Source organism: Tenrec ecaudatus, chromosome 4 (assembly GCF_050624435.1).
Source record: "Tenrec ecaudatus isolate mTenEca1 chromosome 4, mTenEca1.hap1, whole genome shotgun sequence".
In the NCBI taxonomy this organism is placed as follows: Eukaryota; Metazoa; Chordata; class Mammalia; order Afrosoricida; family Tenrecidae; genus Tenrec; species Tenrec ecaudatus.
Genome location: NC_134533.1, coordinates 198,471,626 through 198,482,219, shown reverse-complemented (window position 1 = coordinate 198,482,219; position 10,594 = coordinate 198,471,626). Strand labels below are relative to the sequence as shown.

The window sequence follows — 10,594 nt, the reverse complement described above, 5'->3', positions numbered from 1 at the left end:
ACTCTGGAAGACTGACGGCCTAGCACGTTCTTTACCATTATGCTATGGGGACTCATTTTGTTTAGAAGTATTATGTTTGGGATGCCTTTCAGAAATCCAAGCAGCAATGTTGAATGGTAAGTCTGGAGTTTGGGGAGAAAGGTGGAAGATTTTCACGTATACCTATCTAGTTATCTCGAGCATCTAGCGAATAAGAGCACATGATGATATGAAATCGCTTCTGAGACTGTGTCAAAAGAGAAGAAGTCAATCAATGGAAACAGAAAGTTGGTGAGTATCTCCCAATGGCTGGGCATGGGAATCAGAATTTGCTACAAAGGAGCAAAGTAGGATCTTATGGGGGGGCATCAAGGAGCTAAGCCTGGATTGTGGTTGCACCAACTCTGGATATTATTAAAATCCATTGAATTGCACAATGAAAAGGAATCGATCATATGGATTGATATCATGCCTGATTGAAGCTCTTAAAATATAAAAAATAAAAATTTAAAGGAGTAAGTACACCATTTAGAGTTTAAACAGCCATGACAGTGGAGAACATGTCAGGGGAACATAGAAGATAAACGGAAGGGAGTGCTCTACCGTCGGGTAAAGAGAGTAAGAAGGAACAAGCAGTCATCTTGCTGTGTAAGCTGTTGGGTGTGTGTTTGTTAAAAAAAAGATAAGGGCAGATAAGTGGCTGCTGGATGTGGAAAGAGGAGAACATGTTGATTTCAACAGGAGGAATGCCAGGGGAGTGGGAGGAATGGAAATTCCATCCGCACAGGTTCAGGTGGCTTTGAAAGGCAAGGATCTAAAAGTAGAACCAATCAGCTATGAAAGTGAGCTGAGAAATATGCCCTTGAGTAAGAAGATGTTGGTTTTGCATACAATTAAAGTGTTTGTACTGCATGCGTGCTTATGCAGGGAGTTTGTCTGATGATGAAACAAACAGTTCAGAGGAATGTCCTGGACTAGGGAGTGGGAATGAGATCCCGAACCTCAGGGGAATTCCTGGCTTTAGATTGGAAATGAACAATTCACCCATTTTAACAAGAGGGAAGGAAGAGGTACAGAGAGAGGATCGAGTTCTATTCTTGGAATCTTGATGTTTTCAGTAAAACCAGAAGCAAGTTCATCTAGGCAAATGGAAGGTCCAGAGGTGGAGAATGTTTTAAAGGTTTAAGGAGTAAGGAGTTGAGAATATAAACCCTGGATCTCAGGGGAAGTGAGCATGCAATGGGACTACTGCAATTCCCGGGCGGGGTTGGATACTTGGATACTCACTTGGAGTCTGGGGTATACTACTTTAACTTTCCTCTGATTGCTCTCTTGACCTTTTATCCCGAAAAATACAAGCCCTGGGTCGATTCCTGGGCTGTTGACCCTGACCCTCACATTTACTAGCTTTTGAGTGACCTGGTCTAGTGACTTGATCTTTGGGTATTTCCGTTTTCTCATCTGTAGAGCAGGGATGGGAAAAATCGCTGAAGATGACAGGAAACGGGTGGAAAGGTGTATGCCACATGATAAGTGCTTAATGTTGCTGCTGCTAGATGCTACTGAGCTGGCTGACTCATTGTGGTTGTTGCTGCCTGAGGGGGTCCACTCGGGTTCGACTCATAGGGGCCCTGACTACATACACTAAGCCAAACACTGCCCAGACTTGTGTCACCCCCATTGTGGTTATGGTTGAGCCCATAGTGGCAGCCACTGTGTCCAGCCCTCTCACTGAGGGCCTTCCTCCTTTTTGCAACTCTTTGACTTTATCAAGGATTGTGTCCTTTTCCAGGGACCGTCCTCTCCTGATACCATGTTCAAAGTAGGAGGGGCTGAAGTCTGGCCGTCCTCACTTCTGAGGACACATAGTTACCCCATGCATCACAGAATGAAATGCACTATCCTCACAAACGTGGCTGTGTTGAGCCGATTGTTGGAACTGCTATTATAATCCATCTCATGAGGGTCTTGCTTTGTTTGGGTTGACTCTCTCATTCAGTTAGACTCACTTTGAGGAGGGAGCTCTTCCTCAATAATATTTTAAGTACCGTCCAACCCGAGGGACTCCCTCCCAGCACTCTTATCAGGCAATTGTCCGCTGCTACCTTAAGATTTTTATTTCCAGTGGTGATTTTTTTAGAAGTAGGTTTCTGACATTGGGCCACATGTCAAGTCCTCCCTCAACTCAAGAACACTTTGTTCTAATAAGCTGGCATTCTGTGATGCTCATCTTCCTGACACGATCGCTGAAGACAAAATGGGTACGTAAGCAAATGTGGTGAAGAAAGCTGATGATGCCTGGCTATTCAAAGATATAGCATCTGAGGTATTAAAGGCTTGAAGATAAACAAGTGGCCATCTAGCTGGGAAGCAACGAAGCCCACATAGAGGAAGCACACCAGTCTGTGTGATCACAAGATGTTGACAGGATCAGGTATCCAAAGACCCTAAACAAACAATCATATCCATGTGAATGAGGGGGGAGGGGCGGAGTAGAGACCCAAAGCCCATCTGTAGATAATCGAAGAATACTTCACAGAAGGGTCACAAGGAAGGGAAGAGCCAGGCAGGGTGCAGTATAGCACTGACAAAACATACATTGCTCTAGTTCTTTAACGCTTCCCTCTTCCCTCCCCTACTATCATGACTCCAGTTCTACCTTACAAATCCAGCTCAACCAGAGCATGTACACTGGTATAGATCAGAGCTATCAACACATGGACTCCAGGAAAGATAACCCCCTCAGGAACTATAATGAGAGTATGATATCATGAGGGTAGGGGGAAAGTGAGGGAGAAAGGGGGAACTGATCACAATGATTGATGTAGAATGCCCCATCACCCACCACCCACCCAGTGTGACTAACAGCAGAAACATGGGTGAAGGGAGACAGCGTACAGTGTAGGACATGAAAATAATAATTCATAATTTATCAAGAGTTCATGAGGGCGGGAGGGTGGGAAAGTGGGAAAAAACGAGGAGCTGATACCAAGGTCTCAAGTGAAAAGAAAATGTTTTGAAAAAATGATGGGAACATATGTACAACTGTGCTTGACACAATGGATGTATGGATTGTTGTAAGAACTGTAAGAGTCCCCAATAAAATGATGTTTTACCTGTGGCAAAATGTCTAGATCCCATATCGCCATGCCAGCACACCAAGATGTTATCCCTATGAAGGCAGATGTCAGAGCTGCTAAGGCACAGAGGACTACAGGGCCAACAACAACTCCAGATGTGGTGTCCCCTCACTGGAGCACACCTCGACAGAGGACAGTACTGGGACACATGGCAGGCAGTGAGTCCAATCTGAGCTCCTCACAGCGGGCTAACCAAGAAGGGAACATAACAGGTCAGCAACAGGAGCCAAGCAAAGCCACAAAACCCCTGAGGAGTCAGAAAAATAGTCTTCAGTCTAGGAGGGGCAGTTCTCGGAACTCCCCAGGACCAGTGGGGAGATAGTCATAAAGGTCAGCGGACAGACCTAGAATTATCTATGCTGCTGGTGTTTGAAGACAAAATGGGTGCATAAGCAATTGTAGCAACAAAAGCGGATGGTGCCTGGCTATCAAAAGATATAGTGTATGGGGTCTTAAAGGCTTGAAGTTAAAAAAGTGGCCATCTAGCAGAGAAACAACAAGCCCACATGGAAGAAGCACACCAACCTATGTGATCACAAGGTGCCGACGGGATTAGGTAACAGGCATCGGAAGACACCCCCCCAAAAAAACCCCCCAAAAACCATATTGTTGAGAATGAGGTCTAGATATGGGGTCTAGACAGTTTGCCACAGGTAAAACAGCAGCAGGTATTTCAAACACCAGCAGGATCACTGCTGATTTGGGCAGAGCATTCAGTCTAAAACAGACTAGGAAAAAGGACTGGAAACCTACTTCTTATTCTTTTTTTAAAAATCATTTTATTGGGAACTCTTACAGTTCTTACAACAATCCATACATCTATTGTGTCAAGCACAGTTGTACATATGTTTCCATCATCTTTTTCAAAACATTTTCTCTTCCCTTGAGCCCTTGGTAGCAGCTCCTCATCCCCCCCCCCCCACCTACTTTCCCACCCTCATGAACTCGATAAATTATGAGGAGGATCGGAGTGGAGGTCCCCAACCCATCTGTACACAGTGGACATCCCCTCACAGAAGGTTCACAAGGAAGGGACGAGTCAACCAGGGCACAGTATAGCACCAATGAAACACAATATTCCTCTGGTTCCTGAAGGCTTTCTCACCCTCCCCCCACCCCCCACTATCATGACCCCAGTCCTGCCTTTCACTGTGGGCTAGACTGGAGCATGTGCACAGGTACAGATAAGAGCTCAGGACACATGGAATCCAGGTCAGATAAACCCCCCAGGAACAGAAATGGGAGTAGTGATAACAGGAGGGTTGGGCAAAAGGGAGGTGAGGGGGCAAGAAACCATGGGCGAAGGGATACAGCAGTCAGTGTAAAATATGAAAATAATTTATAATTTATCAAGGGGTCAACGGGTGGGAGAGGGCAAGGACGGAAAAAAGAGGTGCTGAGATTAAGGGCTCAAATAGAAAGTAAGTGCTTAGAAAATAATGATGGCAACATAGGTACAAATATGCTTGATAAAATTGATGTCTGGGTTGTTATAAGAGCTGTAAGAACCCCCAATAAAATAATAGTCAAACAACAACTTTCAGCATCAGAGCAAGACACAAGCTACCAAGGACAGATAGGAGGTAGAAGTGTTTAATAACCATTAACCATTATTATCAACACAATGGAATTCTGGGATGGTATAAACAGTTACCACGCATAATTGCTAATTATCAGCTTAGTTCACATCTATGCAGCAGAACCTCAGAAGAAAGCCCTGGCTATTTTCTTCAGAAAAAATAAGCAATTGAAAACCCTGTGGAGCCCGTCAACATACCTGGCTCTATGATGATACATTGGCTCACCAGGGGTTGGGGTGGACTCAAAGGCAACCCACGAACTGCTAAATGTACATATATTTTTTCCTGTAGCCTTTCATCAATCAACTTGTAATCAAATTCTGAAATAAGCAAGCAAGCAAACAAACCAGAAATTTAATAACCAGTAAAATGAAAAAACTAGGCATCCTCTCTTTTGTACTCATCAGGGACCATCTTTCCATATTAATTTAAAAATAATTTTCATAATATCTAAAGTAGGATGCACATGAAAAACGTTTAATAATAAAAAAGAGTTGCAATAAAAGTGAAATTTTCTTCTACTCTCAGAGTTCTGTCTGACTGCCCCAGATGTCTATGATCTCCTAGTTCTTGCTTAGCCTTTCAGAAAATAGCCACCCGTGTGCTCCATACACACACAGCACATTCAACTATGAAATAGCCACCTGTGTGCTCATAGACACACAGCACACTCAACTATGAAAACTATGAAATAGCCACCCGTGTGCTCATAGACACACAGCACACTCAACTATGAAATAGTCACCCGTGTGCTCCATAGACACACAGCACACTCAACTATCAAATAGTCACCCGTGTGCTCATAGACACACAGCACACTCAACTATGAAATAGCCACCCGTGTGCTCATAGACACACAGCACACTCAACTATGAAATAGCCACCCGTGTGCTCCATACACACACAGCACACTCAACTATGAAGTAGCCACCCGTGTGCTCCATATACACAGCACACTCAACTATGAAATAGCCACCCGTGTGCTCATAGACACACAGCACACTCAACTATGAAATAGCCACCCGTGTGCTCCATACACACACAGCACACTCAACTATGAAGTAGCCACCCGTGTGCTCCATATACACAGCACACTCAACTATCAAATAGCCACCCGTGTGCTCATAGACACACAGCACACTCAACTATCAAATAGCCACCCATGTTCCATAGACACACAGCACACTCAACTATGAAATAGCTACCCATGTGCTTAATAGACACACAATATTCTCAAAATATCAGGACTTGACATTCAAGTAACCACTTTTTATTTTCATTATGATTTTTCTCATAAGAAAGCAGTGTTTTTTTTTCCCCCTTCTAACAACCAGCTGTTGAATATCTAGGTGGTTTCTATTACTGGTTTTACAAACACATTTGTAATAAGTATCCTTGTTCATACATTGTGTATGAGTATACCTTTATGGCACAGATTTTTAGAAGATAAATTTCTTTGTGTTGTTGTTGTAAAGCAACCATTTATTAAGCTCAAATATTCGGAGTCAGCAATCTGGACAGGGCATTGTAAGGATGGCTTGTTTTTGTTCCAAAATCGGGTCTGATCCACGCAGTATGGGACTTCCAACACATAGAGGCAACTTCACTTATGTGACTGATCTCAACCAAACCAAACCAAACTCACTGCCACAGAGTCATTCTTTTCCCCCATCAAGTCACACTGACTCTAACGACTCTATAGGACAGGAGAACCAACTTAGAAGATAAATTTATAGGTTCAATAATATGTATATGTAAAATAGTCATAGCTATTATTCACCTTGGCCCCCAAATTTTATACTAATTTACAATCCAACTAATAGGGTATAAGGATATTTCTTTTTCTATAACCTCATCAACACTATTATGAAAATTTTCATCTTTATTAGTCTTAATTGTGGAAAATAGAATGTCATTCATGTTTTAGTTTGCAATTCTTTAATTTTCTTATTTGCAGACAACCTTTACATATTAAGTTAGGCCTTTTAATTTATATTAATATTATTATTATTTAAAACCTTGCCTTTGAAAAATTTTTAAAACTTTATTAGGGACTCATACAACTCTTATCACATTCCATACATACATCAATTGTGTAAAGCACATCTGTACATTCTTTGCCCTCATCATTTTAAAAGCATTTGCTCTCCACTTAAGTCCTTTGCATCAGGTCCTCTTTCTTTTTTTTTTACTCTTCCTCCCCGTCATATCTTGCCCTGTCCCACGTCTCCCTTCACCCCCTTTTCTGTTGTCCATCCCCCAGGGAGGAGGTCACATGAAGATCCTTGTAATTGGTTCCCCCTTTCCAACCCACTCATCCTCTACCCTCCCAGTATCACCCCTCACACCCCTAGTTCTGAAGGTATCATCCACCCTGTATTCCCTGTGCCTCCAGCTCCTATATGCACCTGTGTACATCCTCTGCTCTATTCAGACTTACAAGGTAGAATTCGAATCATGATAGTTGGGGTGGGGGGAAGCATTTAGGAACTGGAGGAAAGCTATATTCTTCATCAGTGCTACATCGCACCCTGACTGACTCACCTCCTCCCCTAGAGCCCTCTGCAAGGGGATCTCCAGTGGCCGACAAATGGGCTTTGGGTCTCCACTCTGCATTTCCCCTTTCATTCACTATGGTAAGATTTTTTTTTTCTGATGATGCCTTATACCTGATCCCTTTGACACCTCGTGATCGCACAGGCTAGTGTGCTTCTTCCATGTGGGCTTTGTTGCTTCTGAGCTAGATGGCCGCTTGTTTACCTTCAAGCCTTTAAGACCCAAGACACTATCTCTTTTGATAACTGGGCACCATCAGCTTTCTTTGCCACATTTGCTTATGCTCCTGTTTGTCCTCAGTGATCATATCATGGAGGTGTTCACCAGTGATATGATTTTTTTGTTCTTTGATTCCTGATAACTGATCCCTTCGGGACCACATGATCACACAGGCTGGTGTGTTCTTCCATGTGGGCTTTGTTGCTTCTGAGTTAGATGGCTGCTTGTTTATCTTCAAGCCTTTAAGACCCCAGATGCTATATCTTTTGATAACTGGGCACAATCAGCTTTCTTCACCGCATTTGCTTATTCACCCGCTTTGGCTTCAGTAGTTGTGTTGGGAGGGCGAGCATCATAGAATGCCAATTTAATAGAAGAAAGTATTCATACATTGAGGGAGTGCTTGAGTAGTGGTCCAAGGTCCATCTGCCACCTTAATACCAAACCTATAAATATAGGCACATAGATATATTTCCATATATATATTTGCATATGTACATGTCTTTGTCTAGACCTCTATAAATGCCCTTTGCCTCCTAACTCTTTCCTCTATATCCCTTGACTTTCCTCCTGTGCCTTTGGAAGTTTTATACACATAAAAGTATTGAATTTTCAGGTAGCCTAATTTATCATTATTTTCTTCTATGGTTTTTGCTGTTTCCGTTAGGTTTACCAAGGTCTTTTTCATTTAAAAAGAATTGAAATATACAACTATATTTATTTGATCATTTTATTGGTTCTGGGTAAATATTTATATTTATTTATATAAAGATTATATCACATTTTTAATCTTTCAAATTATTATACAGTGTGGTTATATGATTTATTGAATAATTCATTCTCTGATTTGAGATACCACCTTTATCATATATTAAAGCTTGTATTTCTTTGAATATATAATTAAGCTCTTATATTTTATGAGCAGGAAAGTTTTATTAATTCTATAATTTTATTAATAATAATATGTGATTATAAAGTTGTATTTTATCAACACAGAACAGCTTAATTATGGGCATTCCTATGCAGAGCTATACTTTTCAATACTAGTCTCATTCCACTTTTATTCTTCAGAATTTTCTTGTATATTCTCATAGATGTACTTTTTTTGTTGTTGTTCTTTTACGACTTTAATAGTTTAACAAAAACAAAAGATACCCCAAAGTTTAAAAAATCGTTGAAAAATACACAGTTTCGTATTATTTACATATCACAGGAATCTGAGTTCCAAATATCATACAAACATTGCTATGAGAGAGACACACGTGGGGAGTGTGACACAAATCATCGACTCCCGGATGGAAGGGGTAATGGACACGTTCTTGCCTCTAACTACCTTGGTTACTTGTGAGCCTGATACAGACACTATTAAGCACCTGAGAAACTGGAAGTCCCTACTGAGCAGAAATGCCTCTACAAGAGAGGGGCTTCACAAAAAAAAACTCAAGGAAAAATGGAATTCAAGGAAAACGACATTTTTCCATGAACATTTTGAAACTCCTCACATTTAGTTTGAACTCATTTATTTTTTTCCCACAACTTCATGCATTTTAAATCTCTTGACAACTTTATTTCATTCGCAGCCAGGCAATCTATACTCTGCCAATACACTCCATGATGAAGAACTGCATTGTGCAGCCGGATCTCGGATCAAACACAACCGTGGAGCTGCATCTAAAGCCCGAGCTTCCCGAGTGTTCTGCGAGTTACTAAGGTCTATGTAGAGAAATAGCAGCTCCAGCTTCCATGCTCTGGCCTGGTTAGTTTTTAAATATCTTAAAATGTGATTGACAATCATTGGAATAATTGGCATCTTACAAATTAATCAAGAAACCTAAGATGGAAACAAACAATTCTAAATGATAGTTTTATTTGTATTTAAAAATACACTGGAAATTCCGCATATGCCCATGATCAAGCTTACTTTCAATGCACACGACTTCAATTTGAAAGACACGGTTTGTTCTGACAAGTCCTTTTTCAAGCTGAACACCAACACGGAAAAACTCCTTCACATTTCCGAGTGGCGCTGGCACCAACGACGTGTCCATCGCTTCCTTGCTAGTGATAATGAATGGCTTTCATCTGCTTTTTATCACCGGCACTGCTTTCCGACCGTAACGATAGTAAGTGTATGCGGAGGCAGCCGTGTGAGAGCCGTGAAACATCACAGCATCTGAAGATAGACGCTGTCAGCGTAATTGAAAACCGGAGCTGCTAGCGAAGCTGCTCCCAGGATCAAGTGGACTGCTGTGTTTACCTTGCTGATGAATGTTGGTTTTAACCTGGCGGTGGCATAGCAAGGATTAAACTACTTAGCAAGTGTTCTCGGTGTTGGAAGAGTTCGATATCTGACATAAAAACCGGCAGCAATCAACAGTATATCTCTTGAAATTATCATAAAAGTAAGTGAAACTGGAATCAGGTCTGCATAGGATTTTGTCGGCAAGTGGATCAAGAGCACTTCCCAAAGCTGATTTGTGATTGGCCCAGTTTCGAGCAATAAATCCGTCCAACAAATCAGTTAGCCCAGCTAATGCAAAAACTCCTAATGCAACATTAAAATCTTCTTCAATAATCAAATAGCCCAAAACTGGGGCTAAGCCAATTCTTGTCATTGACAACGTATTTGGGATTGTCCAGGGGCTTTCATACCGGCCGGCGGGCCGGGGCCTGGGCTGCAGATCCGGGGGCCACCTTCCCTGCGCCCCGAGCAGTGGGCCCGCGGGCGCGACCTGAGCAGGGAAGGTGGCCCCCCCCCCCCAGCGCCCCTCGCCCGGCCACGCCCCACCACCCGCCGCGCCCAGGTGGCGCCGCGCAGGGCCCCCCACAAGCCGCGCACCCGCCAGCCGCCTCTGCATCAAGTCCCGGCCAGCCCACGGAACGCAGGCAACCCCTGCCTCCGTACTAGTTTTCACACCCCGGACGCTCCGCTTATACAGGTGGCCCGGAGCCGCCAAGGACGGATGCTTTGCCGATGTACTTTTTTTCACATGAACTTCAAAATTGTACTTGTCAAGCTCTCCAAAATTCTATTAAAATTTTGATTGCAGTCACATTACATTTTAAGGGAGATAATTGAAATCAAAACAGTACTGAATTTTCCTAAGAAAGGAAAAGGTA

General features: G+C 42.5%; 1 pseudogene; it reads right to left on the bottom strand.

The window, feature by feature from the left end:
• Positions 1 to 9,552: 9,552 nt before the first annotated feature.
• On the bottom strand, positions 9,553 to 10,332 carry LOC142446150 (cardiolipin synthase (CMP-forming) pseudogene; annotated as a pseudogene).
• Between the last annotated feature and the right edge of the window lie 262 nt (positions 10,333 to 10,594).